This window comes from Chelonoidis abingdonii, chromosome 4 (assembly GCF_003597395.2).
Source record: "Chelonoidis abingdonii isolate Lonesome George chromosome 4, CheloAbing_2.0, whole genome shotgun sequence".
NCBI classification, from domain to species: domain Eukaryota; kingdom Metazoa; phylum Chordata; order Testudines; family Testudinidae; genus Chelonoidis; species Chelonoidis abingdonii.
Window position 1 is genome coordinate 59,220,909 of NC_133772.1, and position 23,585 is coordinate 59,244,493.

Below are 23,585 nucleotides of genomic sequence, written 5' to 3' on the forward strand. Positions count from 1 at the left end.
CAGTCCTCAGAATGGGCTAGTTTCTTTAATGCTGCTGTGCAGAACTGACTTAGGCTACATCTTCACTACCCGCCGTATCGGCGAGTAGCAATCGATTGCTCGGGGATCGATATATCGCGTCTCATCTAGACGTGATATATCGATCCCCGAACGCTCTTATATCGATTCCGGAACTCCACCAACCCGAACGGAGTTGTGGAGTCGATATGGGGAGCCGCGGACATCCATCCCGCGCTGTGAGGATGGTGAGTAATTCGATCTTAGATACTTCCACTTCAGCTACATTATTCACGTAGCTGAAATTGCGTATCTGAGATCGATTTTCCCCCATAGTGTAGACCAGCCCTTAGAAAGCAGAGAACAGGAGAAATGGTAAAACAGAAGAGTACTGAAGAACTCTTATGGAAAGAGAAGTTGAAATTAGTCAGGCGGGAGAGGGGGAAGGAGGTACAATTATTTGTAAGCCAAACTCTCCTTTGACAACATGGCTCTGAGTTTGCAATTTCTTTTTTCCGACATGATTGTCTTACATTTTTAGTTCCATTCTCATCATCTTTAATGTTTGAACGGAGCAGCGGGCAGTCTTCTTTTCTAATTCAGAAGTGCTGGTACTCAGCTTCTGCTGTAAAGGTGCTCAGCTCCTGGGAACTCCTGCTCATTTTGGGTACTGCTTACATTAAAGAGCAAAAATCTAACCTGAGGCTGCCAGAATGGGTTTAGAAAAGGCAGTAATGCTAATCGACCTCTTTAATGAGCTTCAGTGTTATAAAGTAGATTATTACAGTGCACATGACATATTTTGTCTAGGCTTTCAGAAAATCTCTGATAAGGATCTATATGACAGGCTGCTTCTGAAGATTAATCTAACAGGGACTGAGGAGAGGACATAGAAATGGATTAAAGAAAACAAACCTCTCTCTGCTCTGGGATCTTTGCATAGTCAAAGGGAAGTGTTTCATAGGAGTTAATACTTGGACTTGGACTGTTTCTACTTTTTTTTTTTTTAAATAAATGACCTAAACAGAACGACCAACTGTAAACTCACTGTATTTGCTGATGATAATAAATTATGAGGCATACTGGGCACAGAATGGGCGGCAAGAAATACTCATCATGACTCAGATCAGCTCAGTAATTGATCTGACATATGGCAAATTAAATTTATTATGGAGAAATGTGAAATAATGCATATTGTACTCGATATAGAGGTGACAAGTCCAAAAAAAGTGGGACTGAATGAGATCTAGAAAGCTTTGACACATGAGTGTTGACTAGGTTAAATCTGTTCTCTAAAATGTATGCAAATGGAGAAGTAATTGAGAAACTGAACACAGAAGAGACTGATCTATAGATTTTATACTTTGATTTCTCTCTTTCCCCCCAAGCCAAGGATTGGTACTTTTGTTGACTAAAGGGCATCCTAGCATTTGTGCCCATACTCTACCTTTATTTCTTGTTCACAGCCAAAACCTGTCTCTGGTCAGTTCAGTTTTTCTGAAATCAGCTGTCCATGCCTCGTGGTTTCATACCTATAAAAACCAAAGAAGTGAGCTGGACACAAACAGAAATATCCTTTGTCTTCAGGCTGAGTTATTCCCTTCAGCAAAAAAACCTGTAAAAGTGGAAAAAATAGAGCTTCAAAATGCTCAGGAATGGCTCATATGGAAATCACGCTGCAGTGGGCGAGGGAGAGTGATTAGAGGAATCAGGGAGAGAGGACAGAGGGCAGGGTAGAAGGCAGTGACAAGGGCACTTCACTGGGACTTGAGAGAAATGGGTTCCAATTCCAACTGTGCCACAGAGCTGCTGTGTGACTTACGGCATGTCACTTTCTCTCTATGCATCTATTTCCCCATCTCTAAAATGGGGATAATGATACATACATCAAGTATTATTATTAAAGCTTCTTGGAGGTTGAGAGGGGATATGATTGCTTTTTATAAATATATCAGAGGGATTAATATTAGGGAGGGAGAGGAATTATTTAAGCTTAGTACCAATGTGGACATGGGTATAAACTGAACACTAGGAAGCTGAGACTTGAAATTAGATGAAGGTTTCTAACTATTAGAAGAGTGAAGTTCTGGAACAGCCTTCCAAGGGGAGTAGTGGGGGCAAAAGACATATCTGGTTTTAAGACTAAGCTTGATAATTTTATGGAAGAGATGGTATGATGGGATAGCCTAATTTCTGGCAATTAATTTGGCAATTGATCTTTGATTATCAGCAGGTAAGTATGCCCAGTGGTCTGTGATGGGATGTTAGATGAGATGGGATCTGAGTTACTGCAGAGAATTCTTTCCTGGGTGCTGGCGGGTGAGTCTTGCCCACATGCTCAGGGTTTAACTGATCGCCATATTTGGGGTTGGGAAGGAATTTTCCTCCAGGGCAGATTGGCAGAGGTCCTGGAGGTTTTCTGCCTTCCTCTGCAGTGTGGGGCATGGGTCACTTGCTGGAGGATTCTCTGCAGCTTGAGGTCTTCAAACCACAATCTGAAGACTTCAGTAATTCAGACATAGGTTAGGGGTTGTTATAGAAGTGAATGGGTAAGATTCTGTGGCCTGCATTGTGCAGGAGGTCAGACTAGATGATCATAATGGTCCCTTCTGACCTTAAAGTCTATGAGTCTATGGAGCCTGAGGATCTTTGGTAAATCTTAGAGCCAAACCACTAGATCTTGGGATATCTACTGAGTACATCCATGTCATACTCTTGATCTAGTGCCCCTGGCAGCATGAGTGTGATTGCCTCTACTTCTGCAGCTAAACAGGGCAGACGCTACAGAGTAGGACTTAATGTCACTAGGAGCAGCATTAAATAATGGAGAAATTTCCTCATGTCATTTTTAGATGGCTGCTATCAGAACATGATGTGTTCTACTTAGCATCTCCCCCTCTTTTGCACAGTCATTCTTCCCACAACGTATGTGGCAGGTCTGGGAAGAGGCCGGGATAGCTCCTAGATATCAATCTACTTTTCCTTCCCATTAACAGGTGGAAATTTCCTTTAGGCATCACAGTAGAAGTTGGTCTAGAGAGAAATTTGTGAAAGGACAGAATGATGGCTTCATGGAACCATTTGGGGAAGGGTGTCTTCCTTCCTGGAAGAAAGTGTAAACATACTTGTAGAAGTGGTCAAACAGATGATCAAGACAGGCATAGTGGACGGGAAGCAGCAGAACAGTATATATAAGACTGGATATATAAGGAGGGGCTAAGTTGTGAAGGTCTTTAAACGTGAGAACAAGAAGTTTAAATGTGATGCAGTAGAAGATGGAGCCAGTGGAGGGACTCAAAGGGAGTGATACTGTCATAGCGATAGACCATGACGATGATAGCAGCTAATTTTGAATGGACATGAGGGCAGTGAAGTAGGTATAGTATTCTATTAAAGCACTAATTAGTCATAACACCTTTATATATGTCTCTTCAAAATTATGGATGTCATAAACCCACCAAGTCATCTAGTTTATCCCTAGCCCATGGAGAATTGTTTCTGCAGTGCATGTTCTCATCTTGTGTTTTTATTCATCAATACAGTTTTGGTTTTAGCTTTCAGTATTATGCTGATGGCAGAGCCTATGTGACTTTTTCTTGATTACTTAAAGCTACTTAATCTCTTTGAATATGATTTGAATGTCAACATTCTGAAATGAAGTGATTTATGAAAATCTGTCACTATTCCTTTAACTTATGACTTGATTTCTTTCACCATCCTTGTACAGTATCTTGAAGGCAAGGGATTATCTCTGTTAAATTTTTGAGGATCATGGTATATATTTGATTTTAAAAGGCATCTTTTTGGGATCTTAGAAGTCTCACAATCCGTGTGTGTGTGTGTGTGTGTGTGTGTGTGGAGACAGAGAGAGAATTTATCTGTGCCTTTGTGTCTTTCAGAACTAACTCTTGTCATCTCCTTTTCCCTTGTTGTACGTAGTGTAGCCATGTCAGTCCCAGGGTATTAGAAAGACAAGGTGAGTTAGGTAATATCTTTTATTGGGCCAACTTCTGTTGAAGAGAGAGACAAATTTTTGTACTTACATGGAGCTCTGTTGGTCCAATAAAAGATATTACCTCATCCACCTTGTCTCTCTAGTCTCCTTTTCCCTGAATTTCAGAGCAGTTGATTTTGGTTGTATCCTCAACATTTAATTGAGCTTGCACTGGTTACTAGTGGGCTTTTGGTTTGACTGTATGAACCAGATCCGTCCCTGGTATTCCACTTGTCAGTGTAATTAAATCAAGGAGGAACTTGGCCTTATGTTTTAATTTTAAATTAGACTTCACGTGGACTTACCTGATAGTTTTAAAATAAGGGCCTACATTTTCAAATGAGATAGAATTGTAAATGCCTCAATTTTGGGGTGCCCAACTTGAAAAACCTTAAAGGAGCTCATCTTCCAGAGGTGCTCAGCTCTTTTGAAAATGTTAGCCAGTATTCCTGTCTTGTCTCCAGAAAGCTGCAGGAATGAATGTAAAGACCCTGGAAGGACTCAGGTTCTTCACCTCAGACCAAAGCCAGAGGGTGATTTGGGGCAAATGTTCTTTCACAGCCCTCCTTGCGGGTTTTCACAATGTTCATTCCTCTTCTCCCCTTATTATTCAATATCGATATGAAACCATTGGATAGATAGTGTCCAAATCTTGCTGCCTTTTCCGACAAAATATTTCTAAGGGTATGGCTACACTTACATTTTTGCAGCACTGGTAGTTACAGCTGTGGTCATACAGCTGTTTAGGGCCAGCGCTGCAGTGTGTCCACACTGACAGCGACCAGCGCTGCAGTGTGTCCACATTTGCAGCATTTGCAGCGCTGTTGTGAGTGGTGCATTGTGGGCAGCTATCCCACAGAGCACCTCGTCCCATTTGCGTGTCGTGGTTGTTGGGAAGGGGCGGAACGGGCGGGTCTCTCCGCTCCGTTCCAAGACGCGTGGTGCATCGCTTTCCTTTCAGCACGTTTGGTGCCATTGTGAGATCTGCCGCGTGATTTCATCAACGAAATCGGAGCCGAGCTGCTGAGGACTTTGCTGATGATGTTTACGAGCAAATCACGTTGAGTTGAGCCAATCTTATGCTCAAAGGTGAAGTGAGGAGAGCTCAGATATGAACTAGATTGCGCTGAGCGCCTGACTAAATTGCTTGTGACAGTAAGGAATGTGCTCAGCAGTGGAACGCACTTGGCTGGAAACAAGCATGAGTGGTGGGATCATCGTCAGCATGCAAGTCTGGGATGACGATAGTGGTTGTAGAACTTTAGGATGAGAAAAGCACTTCATGATGTGTGGCTGAGCTCGCCAACCTGCAGCGCAAGGACACAAGCCTGAGCGCGCCACGTCAGTGGAGAGCGGGGGTGGCTAGAGTCTGGAAGCTGCAACTCCAGACGTACTGATCGGTCACAAACAGTTTGGAGTCGGGAAAGTCGACGTTGGAAAAGTGGTGATGCAAGTTTGCAGGGCCATTTATCGCATCCTGCTAAGAGGAACCGTGATCTGGGGAATGTGCAGGACTTCTGGATGGCTTTGACAAGGGTTCCCTACATGTGGAGGGGGCATAGTGGGACGGCATATTCCTTTTGGACCACCCCTGGCATCCGATGTACGTTAATCGAAGGGGTTTTTTCTATGGTATTCCAGCGGCTTGTGGACACCGTGGGGTTACTGACATTTACCAGGATGGCCTGGAAAAGTGCATGATGGCACGCACTTTTCGGCAACAGTGGATGTTAGGGACTGCAGGCCAGGACTTTTTTCCCAGACAGGAGATCACAGTGGGGACATCGAAACTGCGATTGTGATCTTGAGACCCTGCTTACCGTTGTATGCCTTGTGCTCTGAAACGCGTATGCGGGAAGCTTGGACAGGAGCAGGACGTTCAACTACACGCTGAGCGGTACAGATGACACTGGAGTGTGCTTTTTGGCGTTAAAAGGGCGATGGAGAAGTCTCTACGGGAGTCGACGTGGGGAAGGCACCCAAGCGATATACGGTGCTGTATACTCATAATATTGTGCAAGGAGGGTGAAACTTCAGTGAGCGAATGGACCTCGAGGTCAATGCTGGAGTGCTGAATCTTGCACAGCCAGAGAGCGGGCTACTAGAGAGGCGCAGTGATTCAAACGGATTAGGGATGCCCATTAAAGGAAGCAATTGAGGCTGAAAGCCAACATAATGTGGGCTGCCTTCGCACAGAGTAAGGTGCAGTGTTGCATGAATTTGCAAGTGCCTATTTTTCACTTGTGTACAGTACTTGTACATTTCTGTATATAAAAACTGTTTTAAAAGAAAGAAATTTTATAAAATACAGTACATAAAACAGGCAGGGGCGTAGGTGATGAAGCAGTAACGTCAGAGGTTGAACATGTCCTTCCTTGAGTGCTGTGGCAATGCCTGTGCACTTAGGATTCATATGATGGTGGTGTGGGGGTTGAGTGGATAGGGTAAGGGTCGTAGTTCTCAGGGTGTTGGTGAACGTATGGATGTTGGGGGCAGCTGGTGTGGTAGAACGATGCTGGAGAAGGGTGTTTTGAGGAAACAGTGGGCACAATGGGTTGAGCTTTGGATGGGGGAGGAAGGCACGGTAGTGTCTTGCCTGCATGGCTAGCTTGACTGGCATGAGGTCTGTATGGCGTTCCAGGATGCTTAGCAGCCGATCTGTGCTTCTCTTCGTAGCCAATTCTTTCTCTTGGCAGCCTTTTTCCTTTCTCTTGCAGCCTGTTCTTTTTCCTGCTTTCCTTTTCCTCAGTCTTGCAAACTTTTTTAGCTGTGGATTACAGATTCATAACTGCTTTCACCAGCTCCTCCTTATTCTTCTGGTTTTTTCTAAAGTTCGTGAGTTTTTCAGAAGTCTGCGCTGATGGAGCAGTTCCAAGGTCACTTTAAAAAAACACAGAGAGATAAACTTTTACTACAGAGCCTGTATGTTTTTAAGACTATTTCTAGCATCATTGTACACATTGCGAGCATAGCACAGAGAGGCCGCAGCTGCAGAGAAGAATGGTGAGTTTCCCACACGCGTTACCTGGAAGGGGGGCTGTGCTTGACTCTGGGATCATGGGGTTTCTGTGACTTGGGGAAGCAAAAGCAGCTACAGGGAAATAGCACTGAACCCTACACCACATCTGCACAAGCAGGTACTCCTCAGAGCCATCTTCGCACGCGGCTCACCTGGGAAGGGGGGGCTGCTTGACTCTGGAATCCATGGGCTTTCTGTGACTTGGGGAAAGCAAAGAGCAGCTTAGGGAAATAGCACTTAACAGTATCCTGCATTTCCACAGAATTTTACCCTCCTGATATCTCGCTGCTCCGGGTCACCTGGGAAGAGCGGAGGGTCTTCTACAGCTATGTGGATTCCGCCCTGGCCCTACGCAGCTTGCTGTGTGCAGATGGTCCCCCACCCTCACGGCACAATGGCACGGACCGTGTTAGCCTGACTGGGACAAGGACACGGTGGCTCTCTCTATAACTTGCGGAAGCGCATTGCACACGCTCTGGCTGAAACTTTTGAAGAGATTACAGAGGCAGATTACGCAACGTGATAGACCAATAATGGGCTATTCCACATCTAGGCATGCTTGCAGGCAGCCATAGCCCCCCTCCCACACATTTCCTCCTTATAATAAAGCTTCTTACCGGGAACAGGCTCCTCTGCTGGTTCCTCACTACCAAGTCCAGCGGCTGCGACTGGCTAGCTTCTTCCTGGCTGAAAATAGTCCTGGCTGCTGACTCTGGGAGTCTCAAACCACTCAGTAGCCTCATCTCGGGTTCCTCTACACCCTCCCTCCTCTCCAGGCTCTGAACTGTCCATCGTGATCCTCGGATTGGCAGTGGGGTACATCCAAGTATCGCATCCAGCCTCCTGTAAAAACGGCAGGTCTTGGGGGCAGCACCTGAGCGGTGGTTCCCTGACATGCTGGCAGTAGGCATCCGCAGCTCCTTTACTTACCCTGCACTGCACGCGTCCCGTTCAAAGCCCCTGTATTGCATTGACTTTGATATCTGGCATGTGTATCAATTTCTACAGCTGGAGCGCAGCTGTGCCTGCATTCCCTACCCCAAACACTGATGAGATCCTGCAGCTCGGCAGTGCTCCATGCTGGGGCTCGTTTGGGGCATGGAGGCATGGTCACTGATTGATTGATTGATTGCACTCACGCCTCGCTGAGCAAACAGGAAGGGGATTTTTAATTCCGGCATTTAAAGGGCGGGTCACTGAGCCAGGGCAGTGGAGTGCGAAACGATGACCAGAGAGGCTGAAAGGTATGCTGGGATACTCCTAATACCTGGAAGCAATTATAGTGGTGGTGAATGTCCACAACTGATGAGAGCACTGCATCACCAGCGCTGGATTCGCTACACCCGTAGCAGACCAGGAGTACAGCCAGCGCTGCAGACAGGGAGTTGCAGCGCTGGCTGAGCTTTGTAAGTGTGGACACCGAGTAAGTTGCAGCGCTGTAACCCCCCCACCAGCGCTGCAACTTGCAAGTGTAGCCAAGGCCTAAGATCCAACCTTTTCTCACTGACAGTACTGTTAGAAAAATCCCATCCAAGCCCTCGTTATCTCCCTTTGGGTTAGTGTAAATTCCTCCACTCCAGTATCTCTGACACCTATAATGACCCTTCAAGTCTATAAAAATACTTCTGCTAAGCCCATCTTAATGGCTCATCAATCTAATCACCTCTCCTCCTTTGTTAAATTTCTCCATTGGCTCTCTTTTGTTCACCACACCAAGTTCAGGCTTCTTCCAATACCCATCAATGCCCTTTGCTCCTTCCTATTTGTCCTTCCTGACCTGATCTTTTTATCACTGTCATCCTGCCACTCCAGTCCACTAGTGATATCAGCCTGAACATCCTGTTTGCCTGCTTCTCCCACAATTCTTTGCTATCTATGCTACCCTGCCATGCCCTTGCTATACTGGTACACCAGACCACTACCCTTCCTCATCCAAATCTCTCTTGAAGACCCACTTCTTTTGTAATCCCTACAGGAAATTTGATAATTAAAAGCCAAATTAAAGTCAGTGGATAAGCCCCCTGGAAGTCACTGGGAGCTGAAAGACTCCAAACCTACTTATTCATTATGTGTAGGATTTATCCCTTCACCCCTTCTCTTTGCCTCCTGAATAACTTATAGTCTGCATGTTATGTCACATCTCAAGTTAATGTATAAGCAGCGATCATGTCTTTTTCTGTGTCGGGAAGTACCTAGCACACTTCTGGGCACTGTTAAATAAAAATCATAATATTTTGATTTTTATAAGATTAGGAGACTCTTATTGTTCTAAATATCTGCATTTGCTGATTTTTTTTTAGTAAAAGATTTAATAACTTTCAAAAGTACATTGTCCTTATCATAGAGCCATCTTGCTTGGTGCGCCTTTCTGCAGCCAGCTATGGCATGACAGGCACACCTGTATCAGTTTCCCTCCTTCTGAGTCCACCACAATAGTCCAAACAGCCTTTCTTAGTGCAAATGGCCCTTGTGTGGTTAATTTATTGCTGAGAAAGCCTCATGCACATAGCAAGTCCCTGTGCCATAATCCAGCCCCGCCATTTGCACAGTCCTCTGTGGCCCTCTGGCTTCAGCTTTTCATCTCTGAGAGCCAGCAGGCACCTCCCTCAGCAGTTCTCAACCTTCAGCACTCTCCAGTCTTCTGTGACCTTCTCTCTCAGGAAGGACAACTGGCTAGCCTCCCTTGGCTTCCTATTCCCCAGTCTTTGCCATCTTCTGGCACTGGTTTAGTTCTTAAGTCAGTAGCTAGCCCATGCACTGGCTTCCTGAATTCCTCCCTTTTTCCAGGGAGGGCCTTTAGAGAGCTTTCTTCTCCCAGAAGTTTTCTCCAGACACTTCTTCCAGTCTCCCTGGCTGACTCTCATTTACTGGTTCTCTCCTTGACCTTTTATAGCCCCCTACTGCTCTCCCACATTCTTCATTGGCCAAACTGGGAGTGCCTGTTTTGGCATAGGAGCTGGACCTGCTTTATTTACGGGACCAGACACCCTGTGATGGTCCTGCTATCCAAACACTGCTGTGATTTGTGCGTCTGCGTGAGGGCATGATGTTGTCATTAACGCAGAGGTTAAAAAAAGCATTCTGGACCACGCTGAACACTTGATCCATGTGCACAATTCTTAATAATGTCATTGGGAGTTCTGTTTGCAGTTCAAGACCATAATGTTCTGCACCCAGTGAGTGATTTAGATAGAACAGACTCTTTGAGAGTATGGAAACATCTAGCTATGTAGTTACACTGCCAAGTCATAGACCTCGAAGTCTGCTGTAGGGCCCTTGATCTCTTTAAGGACACCCACCAATTGAGATGTATGACTGGAAATGACAAAGGAGACTCTTAGTAAGTCTACGGTAATGTAAAAATAATTATTTGGAACTACATTTTAAAAGCAACTTCTAATTTTGGAGGTGCAGCTTTGCCTCTGCAAATAATTGCCAACATGAATGATAGATGTTAGCTGTTTAGCTACCTAAATTCACCCACAAATCAATTAGGTGGCTAAATCTATCATCTAGATAGATATCTGGGTGCACAATTCTATTCATTGCACCTGCAAAATTGAGCCTACAAAATCAGAGGCTTCTTTAAAGTTTAAAATACCTCAGCCAAAATCTCGGCCCCTAACGTTAGGCTCCTAAAGTCATATTTAGAGATGTAAAAAAGTGGCCTGATTTTCACCTGATCTCCCAGCCACTCAGCAGCTTGCCCCTTATTGTTTGTTTTAGATTATTACTTCACAGATTAACTTTATGAGTGGAAAGCCAGGTGTAATAAGTACTTACACATCCTGGGCCTGATCCTGCATTTGTTAGTCGGGCAAAACTCCATATTGGTTTCAGTGTAAGTTTTCACAGAGTAGAGTCAGGATCAGAGCCAATATTATTGTATTTATTACATTTTATTATAACAGTTATTTAATGTCACCATTATCTTCTGGCACATGCATAACTCCAGTGTATTCATAAGCCACATACCATAACCAATGTGTTTTAACCCAGTTTAGTTAAATGGGTAATCAATCATTTTTCCATTCTGGCAGTGATGTATTTGGGTCTCAAACTAGTGAAGAATATCCCTTTAAAATCTCTAATAAATCCCCCTCCAAAAATTGCATTGCTGCCTAATCAAATGTTACCTCCAGGATTTTTATCTCCTATTGTAAAACCCTAAACCTTCTGTTAACACAATGGTCTTCTTGGGAACTGATTGTTTGCAAGCATTAGGTGAACTGAAATGTCATTTAAGAAACCCAGAAATAGGCACATTAAAAGAAACTTCAGCTTCACTTCATGTCAACACCACTAAATACATTGTTACAACAATGACTAAAACTGTCTAATAATATCATCAGTGGCAACTGGTCAGTTAAAATGTTTTTTAATTGTGACTTGAATGTGTTTATCAACCTCTTTTTGTAACATCAAAAAGACAGCAAGAGAAACACATGGAGACATTGTCCTCAAGGGAAAGGATTAATCATCAGTGAGTGAGCAGGCCTAAGCAGATGGTCAGCTATGCTTTCCTGAAGTCATTTCTTCTACCCACCACTCAGTGTCACTGCCAAAAACAAGAAGTGTTATCTTGACATTGAACATCTTTATAATAAAATTACTAATTGGCGACTAATACTAAAGGCTTATAGCTATAAAACCTCACCAGAGGTAGTTAAGTGGTTGACTGGGTTTCATTTTAATAAATACTTCTTGTAAAGATCCCTTCTTAGAATTGTTAACATTGTATTATAATTTAGGGTCCCTCTGCGCATGATGCTGTATCTCATGCCTCTTGATTTCAAATATAGCAATATGGAGCCATTTTTAAACATTAAACCCAATGATGGTATCACAGTGATTATGCTTTTCCATATTTCTAATTACAATATTTTACATGAGACATTCCTTAGGATTTTGTTCTCAGTTTTCTGTCAACTATAGAGCATTTGTCAAAACAAATTAGCACTTTTGGTGATAGAAATATATTTTCTGTGAAAGCTGCAAATGTGTCAGCATTGGACACTCATGAAATTCCCATCATTTATTAGGGATTTTCTTCTTTTTTATGTTCTCTTTAGCCAGGGGCATTTTTTGAAAATATTTTCCATTACTATCAGCAGTGCACATATTCCTCTCCCCTCCCCAAGATATATTCAAATTCAGGCTTGAAAGAATTACTGATTATGGTAGTTATTGGAATATATTTACTCTCATAAGAGTTATTTTATTTTTTTTATTTTTTTGTTCTGTTTTTCCCATTGCCTATTCAGAAAATATCTTCAAGAAATGCATTGTGAGGACCAGATTCTGATTCCATTTACACCGGCGGAAGTCTGGAATAACTCCAATACTCTGAATTCACACAGGAGTAGCTGATATCAGAGTCTTGCCCTGCAGTCCTTTAATATCAAACACATGACTTAACCAAGCTACAGCAAATATGATGCTGCTGTGCTGCTAATGGGGTCACATCCAAAGTCCACTGAAGTCAACAGAAAGAATCTCAAGGATTTTAACAGACATTAGAATAGAGCCTTAGTTTCCAGATTATCCTTTCCAATGAAATTTGAAATTTACAGGGTTTTTTTTAATGCATGGGGAATTATATGAATATATTATGTCATAATATTATAAGTCCCAAAATATTGGTAAAGGGTTTCCCCCCCAGAGATTAAAGCATTAGTGAAAAATAATGATTAACCTTTAAAATCAGATTGGCATTTCTTTTTTCTCCAAATGTAGAATTAATACACATTTTTTAATCATTAGTGTAATTTTCAGGATGATACTTTTGTTCTTTTGGCTGTTGAACTGTTACGGCTGCTAGTAACCCTTCAAATTGTTTGCTTCATTCAAGCATTCGTTTCTGAATAATTCATTAGGCATTATTATCCAAGCGTGGAACACCTCATTTAGCACTGGTGATCTTTTCCTTATGTGTAGCTGACAGGCAATCAAAGTTTTTATCAGTGCAGAAAATTTGCAATTCAGAAATGTAGTTGCAGCAATTAGTAGCTATCAGGTAGCATAGGAAGGACAGCTTCATAAAAAGAGAGAGCTGAATGAGCTCAACTGATGTTAGCACAAAAGTAATGGATAAAACTAACCAGCTGTTTCTAAATTTACCAAATGGAACATTCCTTTTTCTCAGAGTAGCAGCTTTAATTAACTTTGTGTTATGTGTGGCTTCACAAAAGGAGAAGTGACTAGGTGACAGACTGTCCCTCTTTCATTGCCCTTCATTTAATTTTGTAACTGTTTTAAGACTTCCTGTCAATATACAATCATCTTTCACTCTGGTTGCAGGACAAATATCTGTGCTTACCTTTTTCTCTCCTTTGGTCCCCCATTATAGCAGCCAGCTTGTTACAATATATACACAGAGAAGAGAGCAGCCACAGACTCGCTTTTTTTTTTTCTGGCTGCAAATACTATATGTTTTGTGCCATTGCAAAAGACAGCCAAAGTTTTGAAACTGTTTTACTGATTATTCTGAGTGAAAACCTGGCCTCATTAAAGTCAATGGCAAAACTCCCATTGACTTCAGTGGAACCAGAATTTTATCCTGAGTCCAAATAAATCTTTCTAGGATATAAAAGACTTTTTGAAATTCTATAATAATTTCATGGTGAAATAATTATTGCAATTCATCAGCATATTATAAAGCATGATATGACTATGAAGCTTGAAAGGTCTGGATCAGAAAAATCTCGTTAACTGCGTTAGTGGTGATCAGATGGTGAAAGTGGAGTGGTTGGCATCACAAGTAACTAAAGATACATATTTTATTGTTTATGAAGTTTTACACCAGGGCATGTTTTGAGACCTTAAGACAATGGATCTGTATTTTTGTTCATTTTGTGTGCGTGAGGTGCAGCGATCTTGGCATTACTGAATGTGGAATGCTTCTAGAAACCGTTCTTTCAGGCAGTAAAGAAGAGTTGAGCTAGCTTTACCAAGTAGATGGCCTTTGCAATAATGTTATAATACTAGTGACAAAATTATTTCCCTTTACAGTTGGCACTAATTCACTTTTTATTTCAACATGTTAGGATAGATATTCTTTTAATATGTGTCCAGTTTTACAACAAGCACACAGTCAGATTGGTGAATGGGCACACACAGGTGGATGGCTGATACACTTCTGTACACACTTACTTGATATTATACAAGCACTTTCTGTGCATGTGTGCACACAAAATGTGTTTAGACCTCCAGTATCTCTCTCCCTCTCTCCCCCTTTTTTTTTTTAAACCAGGCCCTAGAAAACATGAATCAGATATGCAGTTGCTGTAAACTAGCATAGTTTCATTGATTTCAGTGGAACAACTCTGATTTACACTAGCTGAGAATCTGGCCTTATAATCGTATTTTTGAGTAGAACAGAAATGGTTGTGGTTGTGCACAATTCTTGATATTTTAAACATGATCACAGCCTTTGGTTTTCTTCATGGCCATCTGAAATGAGAATGTATCTTAACTACCTGAAGAATGCATGTCAGACCCTATACTTTCAGAAAATTAAAAAAATCTATATTGAGAACAAGAAAGATCATTTTCATCTTGTTCAAGTGTCTTTTCACTCTAGTTAGTTACAAAGACTGGAACAATTAGTATCAAGGTCAATGTACAGACCCTAATGTAGTCCTGAATACAGAGGATGGTGACTGCAGAAGAAATTGTGGTCCATCGTTTGAGGCTCCCCTCAGCACCACTCTGGTCATCTCTCATCTTTCTATGGTGCCTATCACCATGCTATCTATATACATATTTCATCCTCTCCATGGATAGAGAAGAAAGAGCTGGGGGTATATTCCTTTTCCACAATATGATGTGTAAGCCTATATGAGGGGCAGATTCTGTTAATCTTACTCTGATGTAATTGCACCTTGTTCCAGGAGTCATTGCATTGACTTCCAAAGGATAACCATTATAGTCTCAACCTCTTAGAGTTAGAGGTTAATGCTTCATTCCATATCAAAGTTAGGTTTACAAACTTTCAGAAGGTATATAGCATCAATTCTAATAAATCTCTAGATGGCAGATTGGGAAAAGATGAAATGGTAATCAGAATGGTCAGATTTAAGGTCTTGTATCTGGTAAATAAACAGGACTACAAGAAATTGTTGTTCACCATTGGAAAGGTGAGATTTCCAACTTACAATGGTGAGTATTATCAGTTTCTGTACCACAACCTAAATTGGTAACTGCACTCTCAGACCAGACAGAAGTAGAGACCATTTACCAGAAAAGCCAAGATGTTTTCAGTGTCATAAAAATCCTGGGAGAAGAAAGCAGGAAGACCCATGTCAAGGCAGAATTTCTTAGCAGAAGCTTAGCAAATTCTAGATGGAAATGATCCTTCTGTCTTGGCATCAGACAGGCTTCAGGCACATAGAATCACAGTCCATGCTTCTTGCCAAATGTGACAAATTGATTAACATTGATCAACAGTATATGCCAGGTCCTCACCTGCTGTAAACTGATGTAGCTGCATTGACTTATACCAGCTGAGGATCTGGCCCACTAGGGTCTTGAAAGCTTGCAGAAACTGATGTTCTCATAAGATTTCTAGTATTATCTGGTTTGGGCAGTCATACATTTCCTATGAAAAGTCCTTTCTGCTTTCAGAGGTAAAAACTTTTTTCAAACTTTTCAGGTTCACTTTGCACACAGAGTGAAGGTTTAGATTGGTTCTTATTTTATAAAGCAAGTTCAAAATCCAGCTCTTTGAATAAGAAGATATATGTAACAACCTCTTGGCAGAAAACTCACTATGTGCAGCATCCTTAATCCTCATTCTTGCTCACCCAGTACATAGTCAAAACTCTGATAGAAGTTTTGCCTGAGTAAAATCAGAATGTGGGTGTGTGAGAGAGAAAGAGACATTTGTTTTCCAGTGGAATAAAGCCTCTTGCCTTTAGTCATTCAGTTTGATGAATAATAGATGTCCTATATATCTATGGTCAAAGAGAAGCACTACAGCTACTTGTTCAGTTGCCTTTAAAAATAGCTGTAAATTGTGCCGGTAGGTGGCACTGTGTTACTTTTGGTACCTTAGACTCTTTTCACTTTGCCTGCTTCTTAGGTGTGGGAGCAGTTGAGCACAAACAGTAGTCAGCACATACCATGTTTTCAGTGGAAGTTGGTATGTTTCTCACTCCCAGTTGGGTGTGGAGGTGCCTCAGAGATTATTTGTCTTCTGAAACCGAGCCAAACAGTTCCATAACCTTTCACATATTTGGTAGATCTGAAGAGGGATTTTCCAGACAGGTGAAAAATTTTTAAACAGCCACTTTCAAACTGACCTATGGGTTCCTAAACAAAAATATGCCACCTTAATTTGTCTCTGTATTTATGCCCTCAGATATACAGCAGCTGAATTAAGAGCAGTAGATTGGTAGCTGATAATCTTCTCAGGGCACACAGGAGAGGCAACAAAGTCATCAAACAATAATTTTCCCAAACCCTATCATTTGGCAGTTCCACACCCACTAAATACCTTTACATCTAAGCTGAAAATTTTCTAAGGGCAGTTTCTTTCTTTCTTTTCCAATTATTTTTTTAGCAAAGAAAACAAAGTCATATTGCATAGTTAGAAGGTATTAGTTTATATAATCTGATAGCAACTAAAGGTAAAAGCAACACACACACANACTCAGGTTTTAACAGACATTCAATAGCGCTTAGTTTCCCGATTACTTCCTTTCCAATGAACTTGAAATTACGGTTGTTTTATGCATGCGGATTTATATGATATATTATGTCAATATTATAAGTCCACATATTGGTAAAGGTTTCCCCCGAGTTAAAGCATTAGTGGCAAAATAAGATTCACCTTAAAATCGATTGGCATCTTTTTCTCCAAATGTAGAAATTAACTAACATTTTTTATCATTAGTGTAATTTCGGTGATACTTTTGTTCTTTTGGCTGTTGACTGTTACGGCTGCTTAGTAACCTTCAAGTGTTTGCTTCATTCACGCATTCGTTTCTGCTAGTTCATTAGCTTATTTATCAGCGTGGACCACACTCTTTAGCCCTGGTGATCTTTTCCTTGTGTAAGCTGACAGGCAATCAAGTTTTTATTCCGTGCAGAAAATTTGCAATTCACGAAATGTAGTTGCACGATTTAGTTAGCTATCAGTAGCATAGAAGGCCGCTTCATAAAAGAGTGAGCTGAATGAGCTAAACTGATGTTAGCACAAAGATGGATACACTACCAGCTGTTTCTAAATTTACCATGGAACTTCCTTTTTCATCAGGTGCCGCTTAATTAACTTGTGTTAGTGTGCTTCAACAAAAGGAGAAGTGAATCGTGACAGACTGTCCCTCTTTCCTGCCTTCATTTATTTTGTGACCTGTTTTAGACTTCCTGTCATATGACAATCATCTTCACTCTGGTTGCAGGACACATATCTGTGCTTACCTTTTTCTCTCCTTTGGTCCCCCTTCTAGCAGCGCTTGTTACAATTGTACAGAGAAGAGAGCAGCCACAGACTCGCTTTTTTTTTTTCTGGCTGCAATATATATGTTGGTGTGCCTTGCAAAGACAGCCAAGTTTGAACCTGTTTTACTGTTATTCTGGTGAAACCTGGCTTCAATTAGTCATGGCAAACTCCTTGACGTTCCGTGGACCGATTTTCCTGGTCAAATCAATCTTTCTGGCTATAAAACTTTTTGAAATTCTTAATCATTTCATGTGACCTTATTATTGCACTCTCAGCTTTATAAGCATGATATGCTATGAAGCTTGAAAGGTCTGGATCGAAAACTCTCGTTACCTGCGTGAGTGGTGTAAATGGTGAAGTGGAGTGTTGCATCCCCAGTACTAAATGTCATATTTTATTGTTTATGAAGTTTTACACCAGGCTGTTTTGAGAACCTTAGACAATGATCGTATTTTTGTTTCATTTTGTGTGCGTGAGGTGCAGCGATCTTGGCTTACTGATGTGATTGCGGTCTAGAAACCGTTCTTTCGCAGTAAGAGAGTGAGCTAGCTTTACCAAGGTAGCTGGCCTTTCATAATGTATAATACTAGTGACAAACTTATTTCCCCTTTACAGGTTGGCCTAATTCACTTTATTTCAACATGAGGATAGATATTCTTTTATATGTCGTCCGCTTTCCAACAAGGCACACAGTCAGATGTGGTGAATGAGGCACACACAGCGTGGATGGCTGATCACTTCTGTACCCTACTTGTATTCTACAAGCACTTTCTGTGCCTGTGTGCACCACATGTGTTTAGACCTCCAGTATCTCTCTCCCTCTCTCCCCTTTTTTTTTTTTACCAGCCTAGAAAATGAATCAGATCTGCGTGCTGTAAACTAGAGCATGTTGTCATTTGTTTCCGTGGAACAACTCTTGATTACCCTGCTGGATCTGGCCTTATAATCGTATTTTTGCGAGAACGAAATGGGTTGTGGGTGCATCAATTCTTGATCTTTACTACTGATCACGCTTTGTTCTTCATGGCCATCTGAATGAGAATGTATCTCCTCCCTGAAGAATGCATGTCAGACCTTATAAAAAAATAAACCTTCAGAAAATTAACCACATCTATATTGGAAAAGAAAGATCATTTATCTTGTTCAAGTGTCTTTCACTCTAGTTAGTTACAAGACTGGAACACATTAGTCTCAAGGTCATGTCAGACCCTAATGTAGTCCTGATACAGAGATGCGTACTGCGAAGATACTTGTGTTCCATCGTTTGAGGCTCCCTCCGCACCACTCTGGTTCATCTCTCATCTTTCTTGGTGCCTGCACCTGCTCTTTAACATATTTCCTGTGCTCTCTCCATGGGTTAGAAGAAGAAAAGGCTGGGGGTCTATTTCCTTTCTCCCCAATATGATGTGTAAGCTATATGAGGGCGATTCTGTTATCTTACTCTGCTGTAATTGCACTTGTTCCAGAGTCATTGCATGCTTCCAACGGATACCATTTAGTCTCACCTCTTAGAGTTCGGGTTATGCTTCCATTCCTATCAATGTTAGGATTTACCAACTTTCACGGATATTATCCATCAAGTTCTAATAAATCTCTAGATGGCAGATTGGGAAAATGATGTAATCAGAAGTCAGATTTTAAGGTCTTGTACGGGTAAATACCCGCTCCAGAAAGATGTTGTTCACATTTGGAGGTGACTTTCAACTAACATGGTGGTATTATCAGTTTTCTGTAACCACAACCTAAATTGGTAACTGCACTCTCAGACCCGACAGAAGTAGAGACCTTCCAGAAAAGCCAAGATGTTTTTCAGTGTCATAAAAATCCTGAGAGAAGCAAGCAGCGAAGACCATGTCAAGGAGATTTCTTGCAAGAACTTAGCAATCTAGATGGAAATGATTCCGCTGTCTGGATCAGACAGGCTTCAGGACCTCGATCGCAGTCCAGTCCATGCTTCTTGCCAAATGTGACAAATTGATTAACATTGATCAACAGTATATGCCAGGTCCTCACCTGCTGTAAACTGATGTAGCTGCATTGACTTATACCAGCTGAGGATCTGGCCCACTAGGGTCTTGAAAGCTTGCAGAAACTGATGTTCTCATAAGATTTCTAGTATTATCTGGTTTGGGCAGTCATACATTTCCTATGAAAAGTCCTTTCTGCTTTCAGAGGTAAAAACTTTTTTCAAACTTTTCAGGTTCACTTTGCACACAGAGTGAAGGTTTAGATTGGTTCTTATTTTATAAAGCAAGTTCAAAATCCAGCTCTTTGAATAAGAAGATATATGTAACAACCTCTTGGCAGAAAACTCACTATGTGCAGCATCCTTAATCCTCATTCTTGCTCACCCAGTACATAGTCAAAACTCTGATAGAAGTTTTGCCTGAGTAAAATCAGAATGTGGGTGTGTGAGAGAGAAAGAGACATTTGTTTTCCAGTGGAATAAAGCCTCTTGCCTTTAGTCATTCAGTTTGATGAATAATAGATGTCCTATATATCTATGGTCAAAGAGAAGCACTACAGCTACTTGTTCAGTTGCCTTTAAAAATAGCTGTAAATTGTGCCGGTAGGTGGCACTGTGTTACTTTTGGTACCTTAGACTCTTTTCACTTTGCCTGCTTCTTAGGTGTGGGAGCAGTTGAGCACAAACAGTAGTCAGCACATACCATGTTTTCAGTGGAAGTTGGTATGTTTCTCACTCCCAGTTGGGTGTGGAGGTGCCTCAGAGATTATTTGTCTTCTGAAACCGAGCCAAACAGTTCCATAACCTTTCACATATTTGGTAGATCTGAAGAGGGATTTTCCAGACAGGTGAAAAATTTTTAAACAGCCACTTTCAAACTGACCTATGGGTTCCTAAACAAAAATATGCCACCTTAATTTGTCTCTGTATTTATGCCCTCAGATATACAGCAGCTGAATTAAGAGCAGTAGATTGGTAGCTGATAATCTTCTCAGGGCACACAGGAGAGGCAACAAAGTCATCAAACAATAATTTTCCCAAACCCTATCATTTGGCAGTTCCACACCCACTAAATACCTTTACATCTAAGCTGAAAATTTTCTAAGGGCAGTTTCTTTCTTTCTTTTCCAATTATTTTTTTAGCAAAGAAAACAAAGTCATATTGCATAGTTAGAAGGTATTAGTTTATATAATCTGATAGCAACTAAAGGTAAAAGCAACACACACACACACACAAATAGAATAAATATTAAAGCAAGTAATAAGTGGCACAAATATGTAGAAAGAAGTCCAAGAATAGATTGCCATGGATTTGGGTTTACTTCCTGAGGTACTGCATTGAAGTGTAGGTGAAGACATTTCCTCTCAATATGGTTTGAAAAACCTGAGAAGTTGTTCATCTAAACTGAGGAGTTAAGAGAGAACATTTAACTGTAACTATGAAGTAGTTACATTGTAGGTGTCAATTTGCCATGTGGTTGAAGCATCAAAGACCAGTAAATAACCAGGTACCACACTCATCGTTTAAAAAGTAAGACAACTAGGCACATGCCTCATGGCCTAATCCTCCTGTCAATGACGTCAATAGGAGTTTTGTTATTGACTTTGCCGGAAACGGGATTGGTCTTCAGATTTGTCAAAATGAAATTTTACAAGACTTTGCCTCTTGTTTTACTTTTGGGAAATAATCGGAACCACAAGGAAACTATCTTCAGAATTCCCACTGTGGACAGATGTCTGCAAACAGTCTCTGATGTTTTCTGAATGAGGAATCAGAGGCAACTGGCTGGCTATTCAATGAAGTGATAGTGCTCCTTTGAAAGCCAAGTGTGGTGAGCAATATTGCAACAATCAAGCAGAGTTTCCATTCTTCATTTACTACTGGGCACCTCAAGTCCAATGCTGCAGTATCACTTATACAAGACATACATTTAGCTTTCACCATTCTGTTTTGACTGAGAACTGCCACTGGACATGAGTTCCTCAAATGACTCTGTTTCTTCCCAATTCTGAAAATTGCCTAAAGATTAGAAAGAACGAGGTAAAGAGAGAGGCAAGCGAGAGTCCTTTTGTAATATTTTCAAACATCAGACAGACAAACTAGGACAGTGAACATGGGGAATGCACTGACATGTCCCAGACATGTCAGTAGCTCTTTAATATTAGCAGCATTATCACTAAATACACAGATTTTCAAGTCTGATCTTGATTTATGCATTTTTACCTGACGCTTGCCCCCTTTTGGAATTGCCCATCTCTTGAATGCATAAATAAGACTTTGTTGCGTGTGCACAAAAGGATAGGAGTGTGATGACTGTCATAAACTAGTGCTGGATGGCACTTTTTCCAAGTATAGTGCACAAGGGGAACCACATAAAGAAAATGTCTATATAGTAATGGATCCAAGTCTCAAAAGCCTTATCTGTTTCTAAACTTGCAACAACCCAAAGTCTGGTCTGTAGTCGTCCAAAGTTTTTGTTTGAGTCCATCTCTAGAACTAAGAAATGATTTCAGTGGACCATCACTAAAGCTTTTAAAAGTTATATAATTCAGTAAATCATGAAATTCTAATTTTCACTGAAGAAAATCAACTTGGCACTTGAAATGGTGCTTCATAGGATGGTGTAACCCTGTGTGGTACAACCAGCGGGGCAATTTTCATCAATGATCCTTCATCAAGTATTGTAGATGCAGATAGATATGGACAGGTTCTGTTGAATTGGAGACCTGAGCAGTTAAAGACCCGTCTAAACCAGCTAACTAAAAATGTGCTATTAACAAAAGCATGAAACGCTGTTGTTAAATCCTGAAAACCTATACTTCATATACCTACATTAGAAATGGTTCAACTGGCTTGACAATAAATGCTTTGACACCCCACATCAATGCAAAAAGCTAAAGATGGTGGTACTCTATGAAAAAGGAATGGAATTAAGTCAAGCCAAGTGGCTACAGAAATTTATACATTAAATTATTTAAGGTGCTTCTGAAGTATAAATGTTTGTTGTCTGAGTATACTTAACTGCCTTGCCATCTATTTCAGAAATGGTAAGTAATGACTAAGAAATATTATTATGATTTTTATTGAGATGAGTGAATAGATGGAACACCCACCCAGAAATTAATAATTGACCTATGATTATAACAATATGTTCCCAAATGTTCAATATAATTTTGGTTTAAAATGCTTAACTGTCCTACTACTGCATATTAATGCTATTTGTCTCTGCTGAACTCACAAGAGCTTGTTTCACAACTCTCTTATTCTGAGTTTCAGTTGTAAGGGTATGAAAGCCCAGGGAGTGTCTTGTTTTTCTGCTTGGCTGCTCTTTGGTTGTAATCGTGAACATATAGTCCCTGCTATTAAAGGAAGTACATATTACACCAATACCAGAGAGCACAGAAGAATCTGAAGACAGAAACATTTAGGGAGAGCAAAATGCTTATACAGTTCTGGGGGAGGCAGCGTGATTTTAAAACTTTGCGGGTGGGTTAATATTGTTGCTGGAGAAGGATCTGCCCTTTCATTGACTCAAGGGAAGGAAGAGTTGATGGGTAGAGAGCAGAGGCCTAGAAAGGTTTTGAAGGCTTTTTCTGACTTTTATTTCTGGGAAAGAAAGGGCATTGACAACAGCAGCTGCCTGTAGCAAAAACTTCCTCTTCTTTTAAACTTGACTTCTAATATGGATTCTAGGCATGATTCAGCAAATGGGAGGGGAAGCGAGATTTTCCTCAGCTTGGACTGGCATAGCATTAGAAAATCAATACAGAAGAAGACATTGAATAAAGTAAGGGGCTTCCTTGTATGTGGTCCACATAACATATGGATCTAATCAGATGTTTATGGTACTTAATTTTCAAGAATTTTATGGGGCAATGAGTCATTCACCGAGATTCAGAATCTGTGCAACAAGGGCATCTAGGCTCACTTGGAAAAGGTTGTGCACTCACTCACATTTGCCTGCTGGGATCAGAATGAAAAACGAACCTGAAATCTGCAGATACGTATAATTTGGAGATGGGTCTTATACTCACATCACAAAACAGATTAGAGAGAAAATAACTTAGTGAGCACAGAACAAAAATAAACTGTATGTAGTGCTTCGGTGTTTTCTTATTGCAGACTTCTTCCTTGACTTTAATTCACCTTTCCTTAAACTGCTGA